Genomic DNA, 20,317 nt, shown 5'->3' on the forward strand with positions numbered 1-20,317 from the left:
GCCATGTTGGATCAGGCCAATGGCCCATCCAGTCCAGCACTCTGTGTCACATAAGAACATAAGAGAAGCCATGTTGGATCAGGCCAATGGCCCATCTAGTCCAACACTCTGTGTCACACAGTGGCCAGGAAAAAAAAAAAACAGGTGCCATCAGGAGGTCCATGAGTGGGGCCAGGACACTAGACGCCCTCCCACTGCCCCCCCCCCCAAGTACCAAGAATGCAGAGCATCACTGCCCCAGACAGAGAGTTCCAACAATATGGTGGAACCAATATGGTGGCCCCTACATGGTGGAACCAGCTGCCGGAGGAAGTGAGGGCCCTGTGGGACCTTACCCAGTTCCGCAGGGCCTTCAAGACAACCCTCTTCCAGCTAGCCTACGCCTGACTGGGAAATAAATGCAGCTTATTAAACTCCTGTTAATTATATTGCATTTGATGTTAAGGTTTTAAGGTTTTTAGGTTTTAAATGTTCTGACTTTTTAAATGTTTATATATGTAAATGTCAATTTAAATTCTGTTTTATCGTCTGTTGTGAGCCGCCCTGAGCCATTTTTATGGGAAGGGCGGGATACAAATCATAGAATAAATAAATAAATACGCTGTGGCTAATGGCCACTGATGGACCTCTGCTCCATTTGTTTATCCAGTCCCCTCTTGAAGCTGGCTATGCTTGTAGCCGCCACCACCTCCTGTAGCAGTGAATTCCATGTGTTCATCACCCTTTGGGTGAAGAAGTAGCCATGGGAACTTCCACATTCAGAGGTTCTAATCCCCTGAATTCCAGAGCCAGGAGGCAATTTCAGGAAAAGGTCTCTGCCTCTATGCCCTGTTGTTGGTTGTCCAGAGGTACTGGTTGGTGACTGTGTAAGACAGGATGCTGGACTAGATGGATCACTGGTCTGATCCAGCAGGTCTCTTGGGATGCTCTTATGAAGGCTTCAGCCTCTATTCCTTGTTGTTGGCCTTCCACTGATTGGCCACAGTGTGGGACAGGAGGCTGGACTAGAAGAAGAAGAAGAAGATATTGGATTTATATCCTGCCCTCCACTCTGAAGAGTCTCAGAGCGGCTCACAATCTCCTTTACCTTCCTCCCCCACAACAGACACCCTGTGAGGTGGGTGGGGCTGGAGAAGGCTCTCATAGCAGCTGCCCTTTCAAGGACAACCTCTGCCAGAGCTATGGCTGACCCAAGGCCATGCTAGCAGGTGCAAGTGGAGGAGTGGGGAATCAAACCTGGTTCTCCCAGATAAGAGTCCGCACACTTAACCACTACACCAAACTGGCTCTCCACACCAAACTGACTAGATGGACGACTGGTCTGATCCAGCAAGGCTTATGTTCTTATGAAGTCTTGGCCTCTATGCTCTGATGTTGGACCTCCAAAAAAAAACTGGTTGACCACTGTGTGAGACAGAATGCTGGATTAGACGGACCACTGGTCTGATCTAGCAGGGCTTTTCTTATGTTCTTAAATATAACAAAGCCTTGGGTTTTATTAATGTATATGGCGTGGCACAGAGTGGTAAAGCTGCAGTACTGCAGTCGGATCCCTCTCCTCATGACCTGAGTTCAATCCCAGCAGAAGCTGGTATAGGTAGCCGACTCCAGGTTGACTCAGCCTTCCATCCTTCCGAGGTTGATAAAATGAGTACCCAGTTTGCTGGGGGGAAAGCATAGATGACTGGGGAAGGCAATGGCAAACCACCCCATAAAAATCAACCGTGAAAACGTTGTGAAAGCAACGTCACCCCAGAGTCGGAAACGACTGGTGCTTGCACAGGGGATTACTTTTACCTTTTATGCACACCTTGGTAACATGACTGGGAGATGAAATTAAAATCAAGGAATGGGAAGCCCAGGATAGTGGTAGGGTTTTTGATGCCATAGGGGAGCTGTCCACAAGCCCCTCCCCTGAAATTAAAAAAAAAACCCAGAGAATTGTAGGAGAAATGAAGAAACTTGAAATTATTTACATTTTTCATTTACAGTTTTTATTTTAAATTGTATTTTTTTTTTTTAAAAAAAAGTGAGATTAAGCAATAACAATTATGAGAATATTACTTGATCTTTTTAGCTGGAAGTGCCAGGGGCAAGACCTTCATGCGACCATTTCTATTTGATCCTTTTAGTTGGAGAGGCCAGGGACAAGACCTTATGCATGCAAGAAAGTTGCTCTGCCACTGAGCCATGGCTCCCATCCCATAAGAACATAAGAGAAGCCATGTCGGATCAGGCCAATGGCCCATCTAGTCCAACATTCTGTGGCACACAGTGGCCAAAAAACCCAGGTGCCATCAGGAGGTCCACCAGTGGGGCTAGAAGCCCTCCCACTGTGCCCCCCTCCAAGCACCAAGAATACAGAGCATCACTTGTCCCAGAAAGAGAGTTCCAACAATACGCTGTGGCTAATAGCCACTGATGGACCTCTGCTCCATATGTTTATTCAATCGCCTCTTGAAGCTGGCTATGCTTGCAGTTGCCACCACCTCCTGTGGCAGTGAAGTCCATGTGTTAATCGCCCTTTGAGTGAAGAAGGACTTCCTTTTATCCGTTCTAATGGACCAATGGCCAGAGGAGCCTCTGTTGTCCCAGGTGCCATCAGGGGGTCCTTCAATGGGGCCAGGACACTAGAAGCCCTCACCACTGTGCCCCCCCCCCCAAAGCACCAAGAATACAGAGCATCACTTGTCCCAGAAAGAGAGTTCCAACAATACACTATGGCTAATAGCCACTGACGGACCTCTGCTCCATATGTTTATTTCAATCCCCTCTTGAAGCTGGTTTAAGCTCCATTAAGCTGCCATCCCTGCATGAACAAACTCTCTCCTTTTTGCATCATCCACTCTCCTGAAGTCATGAAGCAGTCTGATATTGAATCAGACCATCAATTCATTAAGATCAATATGGTCCACTCAGACTGGCAGCTGCTCTCCAGGCTCTCAGGTAGAGGTCCTTTCATAAGAATGTAAAAGAAGCCATATTGGATCAGACCAATGGCCCCTCCAGTCTAACACTCTGTGCTAAAAAAAACCCAGGCACCATCAGGAGGTCCATCAGTGGGGCCAGGACACTAGAAGCCCTCCCACTGTGACCCCTCTAAGCACCAAGAATACAGAGCATTGCTTGTCCCAGAAAGAGAGTTCCAACAATACGCTGTGGCTAATAGCCACTGATGGACCTCTGCTCCATATTTTTAATCTAAACCCCTCTTGAAGGTCGCTATGCTTGTGGCCACCACCACCTCCTATGGCAGTGAATTCCATGTGTTAATCGCCCTTTGAGTGAAGAAGGACTTCCTTATTTAATCCGTTCGAATGCACCAATGGTCAGAGGAGCCTCTGCTGTCCCAGGTGCCATCAGGAGGTCCATCAGTGGGGCCAGGACACTAGAAGCCCTCCCACTGCCCCCCCCCCTCTGTTAAAGTAGAGTAGGAAGGATGAGCGGCAGCAGACAACGTCGTCAGGAGCCAATTTTTAGAAACTGTAATTGGCTCTTCTTCAGCTTTTACAATTGGTTAATTTATTCCCTGCCGGGCTCCAAGGAGCTCACTGTGCAGGCGCTGTCCATTGGGGAAGGCAGGCTCCAAGGAACACACATGCTGCGCGTAGGGAGAGGTGGCACCTAGTGGTGCCCCCCTAGGCCAGGTGGCCCCCCTAGGTGGCTGCCTACTTGACCTATTCCCACGCACCAGCCGTAGGAAAGCCAGAACAAGCTGTGCATCATCTCGTTATTCAGGTCTGCAGCATGCCAAGGTACAACTGGAAGGCACATTCACAGAACTGCGTGGAAGATTCATTCCCGATGCGTCCATTCCACTTCAAGGACATGTCCCCCTAACTCAAAAAGTCCTAAGCCCATGGAGAAAAGTGGATCAGGGGAATTCAGGAAGCACGTCCCTGTGAGTAGCATCGGCATGCAAAGCAACTCAAGGGACAGCTGGATCCTTATCAGCTTCTTGACCAGTTTCTTTCTAGCAAGGCTTGCTGGAAAATGAAGTTGAGGAAAAGGAGGCCAGGGGCAAAAACGAGCTGTCTCAAACTGTGTCTGATCCTTGGTCAAACTCAAACCTTTTCTGACCATCCCATGTTCGCCATGGTTAGACCACAGTGTCAAGACGTGGAACTTCAAACAGAGACGGATCATAATGTTGCAAAATTAATCCATTTATTTGAGAACAGTCTAGTAAAGTAGCAAGTTGAATTTGATAACAGGCAAGGCTGAACCTTGCCTTTTTGTGCATTTCAGAGAGGGGAAACAATACAGCATTTTCACAACCCTCAGAGACAGTCGAAACGCTTCCCATATTCCCCTTATCTCTCTCCCCAGGAAGCTACCCACTAGTTACCTTGAATATGCTAGCTTCAAAGGCCCAGATGGCTTTTTAGGGCCGAATGTGAAATTCCTCTCCTTGTGGTTAGGGATTGCCTTGGGGAAGAATGCATGTTGCTGTTCTCACAGTTAGTAAAAGCAGAGGACACAGCATAGCAGAATGCAATATGGCGTTAGTCATGTCAAGTAGCTACATTCTACAAGTTACAGTACTATAGCTAAGTTACACGTCTGACACACAGAACCGAGTTTATGCATCCCTGGTGATCTGGAACATTAAATACACAACCACATGAAACTGCTTTGCACTGAATCAGAGCACTGGTCCATGAAAGTCAGTAATCTCTACTCAGATTGGCAGCAGCTCTCCAAGGTGATGAAGATGTTGAGGGGTCTGGAGTCCTATGAAGAAAGGTTGAAGGAGCTGGGCATGTTTAGCCTGGAGAGGAGGCAGCTGAGAGGTGATAGGATCACCATCGTCAAGTACTTGAAGGGCTGTCCTATAGAGGATGGTGTGGAATTGTTTTCCTGTTGCCCCAAGAAGGTAGAATCAGAAGCAATGGGTTGAGATTATATCAGAAAAGTTGCTGGCTCAACATTAGGAAGAACTTCCTGACTGTTAGAAACAGTTCCTCAGTGGAACAGGCTTCCTTGGAAGGTGTTAGGCTCTCCCCTCCTTGGAGGTTTTTTATAAACAGAGGCCAGATGGCCATCTGACAGCAATGTGAATCCTGTGAATTTAGGGGGAGGTATTTGTGAATTCCCCTGCATTGTGCTGGGGATTGGACTAGATTTATTTATTTATGTTATTCTATTTTTAGCCCGCCCTTCCCATAAAACAGGCTCAGGGCAGGTTACATCATAAAAAACAGTCAACAGTAAAAACAGTAAAAGACCAATTTAAAATATATATGACCCTGGAGTTCCCTTCCAACTCTTTGATTCGTCTATGGTCTCAGCCAGAGGTCTTTCACATCACCTACTGCCTGATCCTTTGAGCTGGAGATTCCAGGGTTTGAACCTGAGACCTTCTGCATGCAAACAGAGGCCCCACCACTGCTACGGCTCCTCTATTGCAATGGACACAGGGAGCATATGTCTATTTTGGAGTGTATACAATCTCTATTTGCCTCTTCTGGCAGGGTTGCTAGCTTTGGGTTGGGAAATGCCTGGAGATTAGTGGGGTGGAGTCTGGGTCGGGGAGGGACTTCAGCCAGCGCAATGGCTTGTAGACCATCTTCCAAAGCAGACATTTTATCCAGAAGGACTTATCTCTTTTGCCTGGAGATCAGTTGTAATTCCAGGAGATCTCCACCCACCAGCTGGAAGTTCAACCAAAACATGAAGCCACAGCGTGAAGGTATTCTGGTTGATGCTCTTGTATTTGAGCAAAAACTCTACAGTAGAACCGACTTCCTTCCTTCCTTCCTTCCTTCCTTCCTTCCTTCCTTCCTTCCTTCCTTCCTTCCTTCCTTCCTTCCTTCCTTCCTTCCTTCCTTTTTATTTTATTGGATTTATATCCCATCCTCCCCGCCAAAGCAGGCTCATCTTCTTCTACCATAGCGTTTTTGCCGAAATATCATGTTGTTGCTGGAAGTTGTGGTGTGATGACATTAGTTCCTTTGTGACATGGCCAATGTAGCCTGTTTCTATTTGTCATATTGTTTCCTCCACCTGGAAGTTGGCAACCCTATCTTCTGGATTGCAGGAAAGGCAAGAGTCTTTTATGCTTTCAGACAGTTGGCAACCCAGAGGAACTGGTTGGCCACGGTGTGAGACAGGATGATGGACTAGATGGACCATTGGTCTGATCCAGCTGGGATCTTCTTATGGACTAGGAGACTCAGGTTTGAATTCCCACTCTGACATGAAAGCTCCCTTGGTGACTTTGAGCTAGTCATATTCCCACAGCCTAACCTACCTCGCAGGATTGTCATCAGGATAAAATGGAGGAGAGGAGAATGATGTCTTTCACATCAGAGGTCTTTCACATCACCTACTGCCTGGTCCTTTTAACTGGAGATGCCAGGGATTGGACCTGAGACCTTCTGCATGCAAAGCAGATGCTCTACCACTGAGCTACAGCCCTTCCATTGCAATGGACACAGAAAGCATATGCCTATGTTGGAGTATATAGAAGAAGAAGATATTGGATTTACATCCTGCCCTCCACTCCGAAGAGTCTCAGAGTGGCTCACCATCTCCTTTCCCTTCCTCCCCCACAACAGACACCCTGTGAGGTGGGTGGGGCTAGAGAGGGCTCTCACAGCAGCTGCCCTTTCAAGGACAACCTCTGCCAGAACTATGGCTGACCCGAGGCCATGCCAGCAGGTGCAAGTGGAGGAATGGGGAATCAAACCCGGTTCTCCCAGATAAGAGTCCGCACACTTAACCACTACACCAAACTGGCTCTCCATTTGCAGACTCTCTATTTGCAGAAACCCAGGACCTCTTCCAGTTTGGTGTAGTGGTTATGGGTGTGGACTCTTATCTGGGAGAACCGGGTTTGATTCCCCCCTCCTCCACTTGCAGCTGCTGGAATGGCTTCGGGTCAGCCATAACTCTCACAGAGCTGTCCTTGAAAGGGCAGCTTCTGGGACGGCTCTCTCAGCCTCACCCACCTCACAGGGTGTGTGTTGTGGGGGAGGAAGGTAAAGGAGATTTTGAGCCACTTTGAGACTCTTGATTCAGAGAGAAGGGTGGGGTATAAATCTGTGTTCTTTTTCTTCTTCACTTTGGTTCCCCTTTGAGGAGAAAGGTTGAGTATGACTGAAGTAAATCCATCGGTCAATACTTGCATACGTTCAAGCAGTGAGAGGAGACAATCCATATTTGGAGTTGCAATGTCTGAAGAATTGAACTCCATCTTCCCCCAAAGGCCAGCTATCCATAGCTTCCTAGAGACATCCGCTAAGACCACGGAAATGCATGTTTCCAAACAGCATTCCTAGCTCTCCTGCCCCGTTGCCAACACATGCCAAGGGATGCCATCTGGGTTCCACCCAGTTCATGAAGACAATGGTGATTGCCAAGATCTTCCTACCTCTTTTGGGTTTCCATTACATCCATTTTTTTTTTTGTAGTAGGAACTCTTTTGCATATTAGGTCACACAACCCTGCTGTAGCCAATCCTCCAAGAGCTTTCAGTAGGCCCTGTGCTAAGAGCCTTGTAAGCTCTTGGAGGATTGGCTACATCAAGGTCCAATATGCAAATGAGTTCCTGCGACAAAAAAAAAGCCCTGATGACATCAACTTTGTGCCCTCTTGTCCTCGCGGGCCATCTCTCGATGAGCGATCCATCTAATGAAGTGTCACAAATGAGATGTAACCACAGAGAAGAAGGCTTCGTAATGGATTGATAAACTAAACAATGGAAAGTCGCTAGCACCAGATGGCTTCTATTTACTCAAGAGTTCTGGAAGAACTCAAGTATGAAATTGCACAAGTACTAACTGCAGCGTGTAACTTGCCAGTAAAATTAGCCTCTGCACTGGAGGCCAGGGAGGCAGCTAATGCGAGAGCAGATTCATAAAAGGCACTAGAGGTGATCCTTGAAACCACAGGTCAATGGGCTTAACTTCACTGTACAAGCAATTCCGGAGAAAATATAATTAAGAAATGGAATTATTGCCCATGTAGATAAACAACCAGAGATGTAACCCAGACCTATTAAAACCAATGGACGTTTTGCCTTTGACACATATGGGATATGGATTCTACCCAATACTTTCGATGGGGTTTCTGCAAAAGAAGGTCTTGCCTCATCAACCTATTAGAATTCTTTGAGGGTGTCAGCAGGAATTTGCAGAAAGGTGAGATGCCTCGTGTGGCTTTGGAGAAAGTATTTGAGGGCATCTGGATCTAAGGACAGGCCAGTAAACTGTATGAGCTTACTTTGGTTTAGGGCTGAGCGTATGGGTTTGGATAACACCTACAGATCCTTAGCAGGCAACTAGGTGTTGGAAGAAGAAGAAGAAGAAGTTGATGATATTGGATTTATATCCAGCCCTCAGAGCGGCTCACAATATCTTCTTCCCCCACAACAGACACTCTGTCAGGTAGGTGGGGCTGAGGGGGCTCTCCCAGAAGCTGCCCTTTCAAGGACAACCTCTGCCAGAGCTATGGCTGACCCAACGCCATTCCAGCAGCTGCAAGTGGAAGAGTGGGAATCAAACCCTGTTCTCCCAGAGAAGAATCCGCACACTTAGCCACTACACCAAACTGGAGGTGATTCAGAAGTGTTTACCCTGAAATTTCACCTAAAATTAAACTATGGGGAGTGTGTATGGGAAGATCTTCTTTAGGATAAATATCTAAAGAGCCTCAGGGGCAACGTTCCCTCTAAGTTACCTCAGTGTTCAATGTTCCCAATGTGCCCTCCCTCTAAGGGCAATGATGGTCTGTATTCTTGGTGCTGGGGGGGCACAGTGGGAGGGCTTCTAGTGTCCTGGCCCCACAGATGGACCTCTTGATGGCACTTGGGTTTTTTGGCTACTGTGTTACACAGAGTGTTGGACTGGATGGGCCGTTGGCCTGATCCAACATGGCTTCTCTTATGTTCTTATGTGACACAGAGTGTTGGACTGGATGGGCCATTGGCCTGATCCAACATGGCTTCTCTTATGTAATACAGAGTGTTGGACTGGATGGGCCATTGGCCTGATCCAACATGACTTCTCTTATGTTCTTAAATGCTCAAGGCTCTACAACAAGGGCATTCTGTTGGGCTCCAAGGCTCCTACCATGATCCCATCATAAAACTGGCTCCCAGGTTTCAAATGACGGCCAATTTGACACAGCTGTCGGGATGGTTTTCACAGAGCTCACCTTACAGGTTTTGAACACATCCTAGTTTCAATAGTACTGGGACCTGAAGGGATCCCCAATGGGTCCTAGTGACCCTGGCTTCTCATCTGATGGTGGTCCTTCTGAGTAAGGCTCCTAGATGTCATGTCGCTTGATACTCTTGACACCTGTCTGATGCCCCGCTTCCCATGGAGGTTATTCCTTGATAAAAATGTATGGTAGCCGTTCAACTTTGTATCAAAATGTAGGCATTCAAGGAAAGGTCCCCTGTCCAAGCACCGATCATTTCCGACTCTGGGGTGACGCCGCTTTCACGTTTTCACGGCAGACCTTTTAACAGAGTGGTTTGCCATCGCCTTCCCCAGTCATTACACTTTTCCACCAGCAAGCTGGGGACTCATTTTCCTGACCTCGGAAGAATGGAAGGCTGAGTCAACCTCGAGCTGGCTACCTGAACCCAGCTTCTGCTGGAATTGAACTCCGATCGTGAGCAGAGGGCTCCGACTGCAGTACTGCAGCTTTACCACTCTGTGCCACGGGGCTCTGTAGGCATTCAAGGGCACCCCTAAAATGGAGTCTAACTAAATCGGATGACTAAGTGTGGTCCTTGCTCTTATTGCCTATGCTCCTGAATACTGCCTTCCTCAACACTGTGAAATGGGACAGAACAGTGGTAAAATGGCTACTGGAATGGTATGGTAGAAGAAAAAGAAGATATTGGATTTATATCCCTCTCTCCACTCCGAAGAGTCTCAGAGCGGCTCACAATCTCCTTTCCCTTCCTCCCCCACAACAGACACCCTGTGAGGTAGATGAAGATATTGGATTTATATCCCGCCCTCCACTCCGAAGAGTCTCAGAGCGGCTCACAATCTCCTTTCCCTTCCTCCCCCACAACAGACACCCTGTGAGGTAGATGAAGATATTGGATTTATATCCCGCCCTCCACTCCGAAGAGTCTCAGAGCGGCTCCCAATCTCCTTTCCCTTCCTCCCCCACAACAGACACCCTGTGAGGTAGATGAAGATATTGGATTTATATCCCGCCCTCCACTCCGAAGAGTCTCAGAGCGGCTCACAATCTCCTTTCCCTTCCTCCCCCACAACAGACACCCTGTGAGGTGGGTGGGGCTGGAGAGGGCTCTCACAGCAGCTGCCCTTTCAAGGGCAGAGACTCAGAGCGGCTCACAATCTCCTTTCCCTTCCTCCCCCACAACAGACACCCTGTGAGGTGGGTGGGGCTGGAGAGGGCTCTCACAGCAGCTGCCCTTTCAAGGACAGAGACGCAGAGTGGCTTACAATCTCCTCTATCTTCTCCCCCCATAACAGACACCCTGTGAGGTGGGTGAGGCTGGAGAGGGCTCTCACAGCAGCTGCCCTTTCAAGGACAACCTCTGCCAGAGCTATGGCTGACCCAAGGCCATTCCAGCAGGAGCAAGTGGAGGAGTGGGGAATCAAACCCGGTTCTCCCAGATAAGAGTCTGCACACTTAACCACTGCACCAAACTGGTATAACTTGGTTTTTGTCAGTTTTCAAAAGCTAGTCACGGTAGGTACTCAGACAAGAGACAATGAGAGAGAACTTTGTAGAGGAAGGCCATGGTAAACCACCTTTGCTTCTCACTTGCTTTGAAAGCCCCTGAGTGGTTTCTTCCATGAGATGGCTCCCCATGGGACAGCACATGCATACTTAACATTGCTGCCATTCTCACAATTGGCATATACATTTCAGAGGTCCTGAAACTGCACAGGTGTATGGCTGTGAGCACATAAACACGTGAACGTAGCATGTGTGTATGTGTGTATGAGAGAGAGAGAATGAGGGAGGGAGAGAGGGAGGGAGGAAGGGAGGGAGGGAGGGAGGAAGAGTGGAAGTCCAGTCAGCAGCTGGGGAATGAGGAAATGACTATATTCAGGGGAACTGCACAAAGGAGTCCCAATGAACAGGAGTTCGACTTGAATTTTAGGGAATGGGAAAGTCTCCTGGATCCACCCTCAAAGTCTACCGGCCCCACCCCCAAAGCCCCCAGCAGTGTCCCCTCTAAGCTGAGTTAGTGTGAGCTAGCTCACATTTATTTAGCCTCCAGCTCACACGTTGTTGTCTTAGCTCAGGAAAAATGGCCCCAGAGCAAACTCATGTATGCAATAGCTCACAGCTTTAATGCCAGTAGCTCACAAAGTAGATTTTTTTTGCTCACAAGTCTCCACAGCTTAGAGGGAACATTGGTCCCCAGGCATTTTCAGAGTTCGACTTGGATTGAAAGTGCATTGTTTAGTGTGGGTGGTTGCAGCCCCTGTGTCCGATTTTGCTCTGTTGTGGGAGGTTTTCTACCTACTATTCAACTTCAGAAAGGACATACGGCAAAGGGTGTTCTTCGGGATCCAGAATGTTGCAGCCCAAACCTTTATCAGTGGTGACCAGCCCTTAAACGCCCATCCAGTGAACACCTCCCAACTAGCAACACGTTTGATTCCCATCAATTCCTTGTGTGTGTGTGTGTGAGAGAGAGAGAGAGAAAGAAAGAGAGAGAAAGGAAGAAAGAAAGAACGAAAGGACCCAGCAGCTGGGGGAGGAGGAGGAAATGAAGACTGTATTCAGGGGACTGCTGTATTTTTATTTATTTTAGGGATTGGGAAAGTCTCCTGGCTCCGCCCCCAAAGTCTCCCGGCCCCACCCCCGAAGTCCCCAGGTATTTTCTGAGTTAGACTCGGTTTGAAAGTGCATTGTTTAGTGTGGGCGATTGCAGCCTCTGTGTCCAATTTTGCTTTGCTGTGGGAGGTTTTCCGCCTACTCTTCAGCTTCACAAGAGATATATGGCAAGGGGTGGTCTCCGATATATGGATTATCGCAGCCCGAAGCTTTATCGATGGCGACCGACCCCTAAATGCCCATCCAGCGAACACCTTCCAACTAGCAACACTTCCAATAAATTGCTTTGCAATTGGCGTCGCGTCCCCTTCCTCACCTCCCCCACCCCGAGCGGAGTTTATTTCCTGGCATCCGACAACAATTCCCCGGCTGACCCAATCAGCAAGGCAATTGCTTTGTAATTCCTTTTTTTTATTATAGTGTGTCATATTTCAATTAAAACGTCCCCACAAAAAAAAAAAAAAAGAGAACAGCGCCTGTCGAAATGGTCTTCTGCCATCCGGCAGCCCTTATTGACTTGAAAAATAACAAACAAGGGTAAATGGCATTTACGGCTCTTAATTGGTGTCATTAGCCGTTCTTATTATTCTGCAGGACAATGGCTGGCCCTTTACGGGGGGATGCGGCGAGGCACAGCTGCCCGGAACTCATCAGAACTTTAGAGAGAAGTCATAAAACAGCTGACTGAAATGACGGAGAGGCTCATCCATCACCAAAGGGCAGAGGCAGCTGGGCCCTCCTTTCTCCTGGCTTAGGTTGCTGCCGCTTTCCTTTTTTTTTGAACGGATTCCTTCCCATCTGTAGCTTCGGCAGACACTTTTACAAGGAGATGTAGCGCAGCGCTTGCCAGTGGCGAATACTGATGCCCGTTCCGTTGCTCGGTTCAACGTGCACGATTCTGCAAGGAATAGGGTTCCCAAGTCCCCTGCGGCCTATTGTACCATAGAGTTTTCCCTCCCAAATTGCTAGAGCATCTGGGAAAACCATAGAGTTTTCCCGGAAATGCCTAGAATGGCTGGGGAGCGACATCACTGGCACGATGATGTCACTTCCGGGTGACATTGTCACGCCGGTGATGTCAGGGGAGGTTCCCCCCACCAGTCCAATATGAGCAGGTGGGTTGGGAACCTCCAGGGCAGGAGAATCCCCACCCGGCCCCGGGGGCTTGGCAGCCCTAGTGAGGAAACCGGGGGGGGGGGGGAGCATAGTGTCTGTTGTGTTATTGTCAGTAAGTGGAGACATTCCTAGCCAGAGGGGTAGCCATCCTCCAGGTGGGACTTGCCACCAATCTCTAGATCTGGGTCCAATAGTGTCTTAGAATTGCCATAGTTTTGGGTTCGGTGGCATCTTGGAGAGCAACAAGATTTAGAGTGTATAATCTTTCTAGTGTATAATCTTTCTAGAAAATTCAAAATCAGGCCTGGCCCTGCCACTAGGCAAACTAGGCAATCACCTAGTTGGGGAGGGACGGTGGCTCAGTGGTAGAGCACCTGCTTGGGAAGCAGAAGGTCCCAGGTTCAATCCCCGGCATCTCCAAAAAAGGGGCCAGGCAAGCAGGTGTGAAAAACCTCAGCTTGAGACCCTGGAGAGCCATAAATGGGGTTGTGGCTCAGTGGTAGAGCATCTGCTTGGGAAGCAGAAGGTCCCAGGTTCAATCCCCGGCATCTCCAAAAAAGGGTCCAAGCAAATAGGTGTGAAAAACCTCAGCTTGAGACCCTGGAGAGCCACTGCCAGTCTGAGAAGACAATACTGACTTTGATGGACCGAGGGTCTGATTCAGTAGAAGGCAGCTTCATATGTTCATATGTTCACCTAGGACGTTGGCCTTCTGGGGGCACCAAATTGGGCACCCCCATATGACTCAGTGATAGGGCTGCCGAGCCCTTGGGCTGAACAGGGGTTCTCCAGCCCCGAGGTTCCCAACCCGCCAGCCCACATTGGGCCGGCGGAGGGAACCTCGCCTGATGTTGCTGGCATGATGACATCACTTGCGAGTGAAGTCATCACACCGGCGATGTTGCGCGCGGCCACTCCAGGTGCTTCCAGGAAAACTCTATGGTTTTCCCGGACGCTCTAGCAATATGGGAGGGAAAAACTCTATGGTACCTATTGTACCATAGAGTTTGCCCTCCCAAATTGCTATAGCGTCCGGGAAAACCATCGTTTCCCCGGAATCCCCTAGAGCGGCCGCACACAACGTCGCCAGTGCCATGATGATATGATATAATGATATGGTATAATGCTGCTTTATGGATTCACATCCCAATCCAGCATAATTTTAATCATAATCTTCTTCCGAGGATAACATGGATAAGGCACCCAAAGTAGAAGAAATTTGATTTATATCCTGCCCTATACTCTGAATTTCAAAGTCTCAGAGCAGCTCACAATCTCCTCTACCACCACCACCCCTCCACGCAACAGATTTCCCCTCACACACACAACAGACGCCTCGTGAAGTGGGTGAGGCTGAGGGAGTTCTCATGGAAGCTGTCCTTTCAAGGACAACTCTTGTTAGAGCTACGGCTGACCCAAGGCCATTCCAGCAACTGAAAGTGCAGGAGTGAAGAATCACATCCAGTTCTCCCGGATATGAGTCCGTGCATTTAACCTCTACACCAAAGAGTAGTGAACACATAGAATTCATTGCCATAGGAAGTGGTGGTGGCTACAAGCACAGAAGACTTCAAGAGAGTGTTGGATAAACATCTGGAGCAAAGGTCCATCCGTGGCTATTAGCCACAAGGTTGGTTTTGGAAGAGAGTTGGCAATGACAAATCAGTGGGTTCTAACTCAAATCAAGCTTGAACTCTCTCTAGAACCCAAAATGATCAGTAAGTGAATAGTGGGAGGACTTCTGGAGTTCTGGTCTCACTGGTTAACCTCCTGGTGGCACCTGGGTTTTGGCCACTGTTTGACACAGAATGTTGGACTGGATGAGCCATCGTCCTGATCCAACAAGGCTTCTCTTATGTTCCAATGGACTTGTTAAGGAGGAATCCAAGGTCCATTAAGCTGCCGTCCCTGCATGAACAAACTTCTCCTTTTGCATCATCCACTCTCACATGAAGCAGTCTGATATTGAATCAGACCATCAATCCATCAAGATCAATATGGTCCACTCAGACTGGCTGCTGCTCTCCAGGTTCTCAGGCAGAGGTCCTTTCCATCCCCTTCTGCCTGGTCCTTTTAACTGGAGATGCTGGGGATTGAACCTGGAACCTTCTGTATGCCAAGCACAGGGTCTAGTGATGAGCCACGGAGGTCTTTCCCATCACCTCCTGCCTGGCCCTCTAAACTGGAGAGGCCAGGGATTGAACCTGGGACCTTCTGCATGCCAAGCAGAGGCTCTTCCACTGAGGTCTTTCTCATCCCCTTCTGCCTGGTTCTTTCAACTGGAGATGATGGGGATTGAACCTGGGACCTTCTGCATGCTAAACAGAGGCTCTGCCACTGAGCTACAGCGCCTCCCTACTAGTGGTTCATCAAGGTCAGTCTTGTCTGCTCAGATTGGCAGCAGCTCTCCAAGGTCTCAGGTGAAGGTCTTTCCCATCACTTCTGCCTGGTCCTTTTAACTGGAGATGCTGGGGATTGAACCTGGGACCTTCTGCATGCCAAGCAGATGCTCTAGTGATGAGCCACTGAGGTCTCTCCCATCACCTCCTGCCTGGTCCTTTTAACTGGAGATGCTGGGGATTGAACCTGGGACCTTCTGCATGCCAAGCAGATGCTCTAGTGATGAGCCACTAAGGTCTTTCCCATCACTTCTGCCTGGTCCTTCTAACTGGGGATGCTGGGGATTGAACCTGGAACCTTTTGCATGCCAAGCAGATGCTCTAGTGATGAGCCACTAAGGTCTTTCCCATCACTTCTGCCTGGTCCTTTTAACTGGAGATGCTGGGGATTGAACCTGGAACCTTCTGCATGCCAAGCAGATGCTCTAGTGATGAGCCACTAAGGTCTTTCCCATCACTTCTGCCTGGTCCTTTTAACTGGAGATGCTGGGGATTGAACCCGGGACCTTCTGTATGCCAAGCAGAGGCTCTAGTGATGAGCCACTAAGGTCTTTCCCATCACTTCTGCCTGGTCCTTTTAACTGGAGATGCTGGGGATTGAACCTGGGACCTTCTGTATGCCAAGCAGAGGCTCTAGTGATGAGCCACTAAGGTCTTTCCCATCACTTCTGCCTGGTCCTTTTAACTGGAGATGCTGGGGATTGAACCTGGAACCTTCTGCATGCCAAGCAGATGCTCTAGTGATGAGCCACTAAGGTCTTTCCCATCACTTCTGCCTGGTCCTTTTAACTGGAGATGCTGGGGATTGAACCTGGAACCTTCTGCATGCCAAGCACAGGGTCTAGTGATGAGCCACGGAGGTCTTTCCCATCACCTCCTGCCTGGCCCTCTAAACTGGAGAGGCCAGGGATTGAACCTGGGACCTTCTGTATGCCGAGCAGAGGCTCTGCCATTGAGCCACGGCCCTTCCCCTTCCCAAGTCTCAACCTGCATAAACATGAGTGGAAAACTCATTTGAAGAAGCAGTGAAGGAAGCATTTGAGACAGAATACATTGGATGATTAAAAAAACAAACAACAGCAACCAAACAGGGACATATCCTACATGTAGCTTGCTCTCAGACCAAATCTCTAGCTCTTTGGCTGTTGCCTGGATCATTTATAAGTCATGAGCTCAGCCTACATAATCAGGAAAGTCTGTCGTTGCCTGGAACGCTTCCTCTTTCAAAGGCAGCTAATGCATTGAGGGCTTGCCAAATCAACACTGTGGAGCCATCCACGCCAAGGAGAGCAATTTTCTCCCCGAAAGCAAAGATGAAAGCCAAACTGGAGCACATGTGAGATTGCCAGAAACAAGAGGATTTCAATAATACCTGATATCGGGGTGACTGCTACCGGGTATTTGTAGGTGGGATCAAGGGCCTGTGAAGCTGACATCTCTGCGTGGACACGCTCCTCAGCGGGTGTTAAAAAAAGAAGAAGTCTTAACGTGATTTGCCTTTTCAGATTTGCCACTTACTAACGGGCGATTCTCATGGCGTTTCTTGATGTATCAAGAAGTCAAGGAATAAGCAAGGCTAAAGCTGCTGGCTGATTGCCCATCTGCACATGAAGTTCCGTCAGTAGGAACTTCATAATGGGAGATGGTTGGCCGGATTTGGCCTGATGGTTCCTCATTCCCTAAGCCCCGTGCAGGGCAAAACCATGGCAGACAATCAAATTGCCCAGGACCTCTGACCCCCAGGAAGAAGAAGAAGAAGAAGAAGAAGAAGTAGAAGAAGAAGAAGAAGAAGAAGAAGAAGAAGAAGAAGAGGAGGAGGAGGAGGATATTGGATCTATACATAAGAACATAAGAGAAGCCATGTTGGATCAGGCCCATGGCCCATCCAGTCCAACACTCTGTGTCACATAAGAACATAAGAGAAGCCATGTTGGATCAGGCCAATGGCCCCTCCAGTCCAACACTCTGTGTCACATAAGAACATAAGAGAAGCCATGTTGGATCAGGCCAATGGCCCCTCCAGTCCAACACTCTGTGTCACATAAGAACATAAGAGAAGCCATGTTGGATCAGGCCCATGGCCCATCCAGTCCAACACTCTGTGTCACATAAGAACATAAGAGAAGCCATGTTGGATCAGGCCAATGGCCCATCCAGTCCAACACTCTGTGTCACATAAGAACATAAGAGAAGCCATGTTGGATCAGGCCAATGGCCCCTCCAGTCCAACACTCTATGTCACATAAGAACATAAGAGAAGCAATGTTGGATCAGGCCAATGGCCCCTCCAGTCCAACACTCTATGTCACATAAGAACATAAGAGAAGCCATGTTGGATCAGGCCAATGGCCCATCCAGTCCAACACTCTGTGTCACACAGTGGCAAAAAATTTTATATATACACACACACTGTGGCTAATAGCCACTGATGGACCTGTGCTCCATATTTTAATCTAAACCCCTCTTGAAGGTGGCCATGCTTGTGGCCGCCACCACCTCCTGTGGCAGTGAATTCCACATGTTAATCACCCTTTGGGTGAAGAAGTACTTCCTTTTATCCGTTTTAACCTGACTGCTCAGCAATTTCATCGAATGCCCACGAGTTCTTGTATTGTGAGAAAGGGAGAAAAGGACTTCTTTCTCTGCCCTTCACTACCTGCCCTTCACTACCTGAAGGAGTCTCAGAGGGGGTTACAATCTCCTTTCCCTTCCCTCCCCCCCCCCACAACAGACACCCTGTGAGGTAGGTGGATCTTAGAGAGCTCTGACAGAAACTGCTCTTGAAATGAAAAGGTCTGCAAGAACTTGTGACTGACTCAAGTCATATCACCAGCTGCGTGTGGAGGAGCGGGGAATCAAAACCGGTTCTCCCAGATAAAAGTCCATGCGCTTGACCACTACACCAAACCACAGAAGAAGAAGATACTGGATTTATATCCTGCCCTCCACTCCGAATTTCAGAGTCTCAGAGCGGCCTGTATCTTCCTCCTCCACAACATACACCCTGTGAGCTGGGTGGGGCTAAGAGGGCTCACAGAAACAGCCCTTTCAAGGACAACTTCTGCCAGAGCTATGGCTAACCCATTCCAGCAGGTGCAAGTGGAGGAGTGGGGAATCAAACCCGGTTCTCCCAGATAAGAGTTTGCACACTTAACCACTACACCAACCTGGTGAAGAAGAAGAAGAACCTCAAAAGTGCTTACACTTGTCTTCTCTTCCTGTACCACAACGGTCATCTTGTTGGGGCTGAGACAGTTCTGATAGAGCTGTGATTAGCCCACCTGGAGTGATTAGCCCACCTAGCTTCACCTGGAGGCGTGGGGAATCAGTTCTAATTCTCCAGATTATAATCTGCTGCACTGAACCACTACACCATGTTTTACACATATGGAAATAACTGTGCTTTGTGACCTGGTATATAGGCGGTGGTGGAATATGCTGTTAAATCACAGCCAATTTATGGTGATCCTATAGAATATTGACGACAAGCGAGAAGAAAGGCGGTTTGCTATTGCCTTCCTCTGTATAGCAACCCTGACTCTCATGGTAGTCTCCCATCCAAGTACTAAACAGGGCCAAATCTGTTTAGGTTCTGATATGCAGATCAGATCAGGATAGCTTGGGCCATCCAAGTTCTGTGTAGCAACCCTGGACTTCCTTGGGGATTACGCCTCCAAATACTAACCATGGCTGATCTTGCTTACTTCTGAGGTCTGATGAGATCAAGCTAGCCTGGACATCTCATTAGAGTATATGGTTTAGACAAAGCATTGTTTGGATTAAGGTTTGTAGAATCTTTCGGGATCAAGTGCCGTGTTCTACTGGAGAAAGTTTTCCTTCCAGACGTTTCGTTCTGAGCTGTGGAGAACATCCTCAGTGGTGTTGCAGCCGGAGCAGGCGCTCAGACCTTCTTGGCTGCTGTGCATTGAGTGAGCCAAGAAGGTCTGAGCGCCTGCTCCGGCTGCAACGCCACTGAGGATGTTCTCCGCCGCTGAGAACGAAACGTCTGGAAGGAAAACTTTCTCCAGTAGAACACGGCACTTGATCCCGAAAGATTCTACAAACCCTAATGATGTTACCAGCCGTGAAAACCTGAAATCTTTGATTGTTTGGATTGTCCTACACACAGAGAGACCGATTCTCTCTCTTAAGTTCTTATGGCTTATGTTCTTATGCGACACAGAGTGTTGGACTGGCCTAATATGCAAATTCGTTTCTGCTGGGCTTTTTCCTTCAAAAAAGCCGTGTGTGGAACAACGGTGCTGCCAGGGGGTGTGGCCTAATATGCAAATGAGTTTCTGTCGGGCTTTTTCTACCAAAAAAAGCCCTGAGGACAACAACATGCCCTGCACCTAGCCAGGACAGTAAAGGGGACCATATTCCTTCTTTACCAGATCAGGCCAGTGGCCCCTCCAGTCCAACACTCTGTGTCACATAAGAACATAAGAGAAGCCCTGTTGGATCAGGCCAATGGCCCCTCCAGTCCAACACTCTGTGACACGTAAGAACATAAGAGAAGCCCTGTTGGATCAGGCCAATGGCCCATCCAGTCCAACACTCTGTGTCACGTAAGAACATAAGAGAAGCCCTGTTGGATCAGGCCAATGGCCCATCCAGTCCAACACTGTGTCACAGAAGAATATAAGAGAAGCCCTGTTGGATCAGGCCAATGGCCCCTCCAGTCCAACACTCTGTGTCACATAAGGACATAAGAGAAGTGTCACGTAAGAACATAAGAGAAGCCCTGTTGGATCAGGCCCATGGCCCATCCAGTCCAACACTCTGTGTCACACAGTGGCCAAAAAACCCAAGTGCCATCAAGAGGTCCACCAACAGGGCCAGAACACTAGAAGCCCTCCCACTGTGCCCGCCTCCCCAAGCACAAGAATACAGAGCATCACTGCCCCAGACAGAGAGTTCCAACAATAAGTTGTGGCTAATAGCTATTGATGGACCTCTGCTCCATATGCTTATCCATTCCCCTCTTCAAGCTGTCTGTGCTTGTAGCTGCCACC

Source organism: Heteronotia binoei, chromosome 4 (assembly GCF_032191835.1).
Source record: "Heteronotia binoei isolate CCM8104 ecotype False Entrance Well chromosome 4, APGP_CSIRO_Hbin_v1, whole genome shotgun sequence".
Taxonomy (NCBI): Eukaryota; Metazoa; Chordata; class Lepidosauria; order Squamata; family Gekkonidae; genus Heteronotia; species Heteronotia binoei.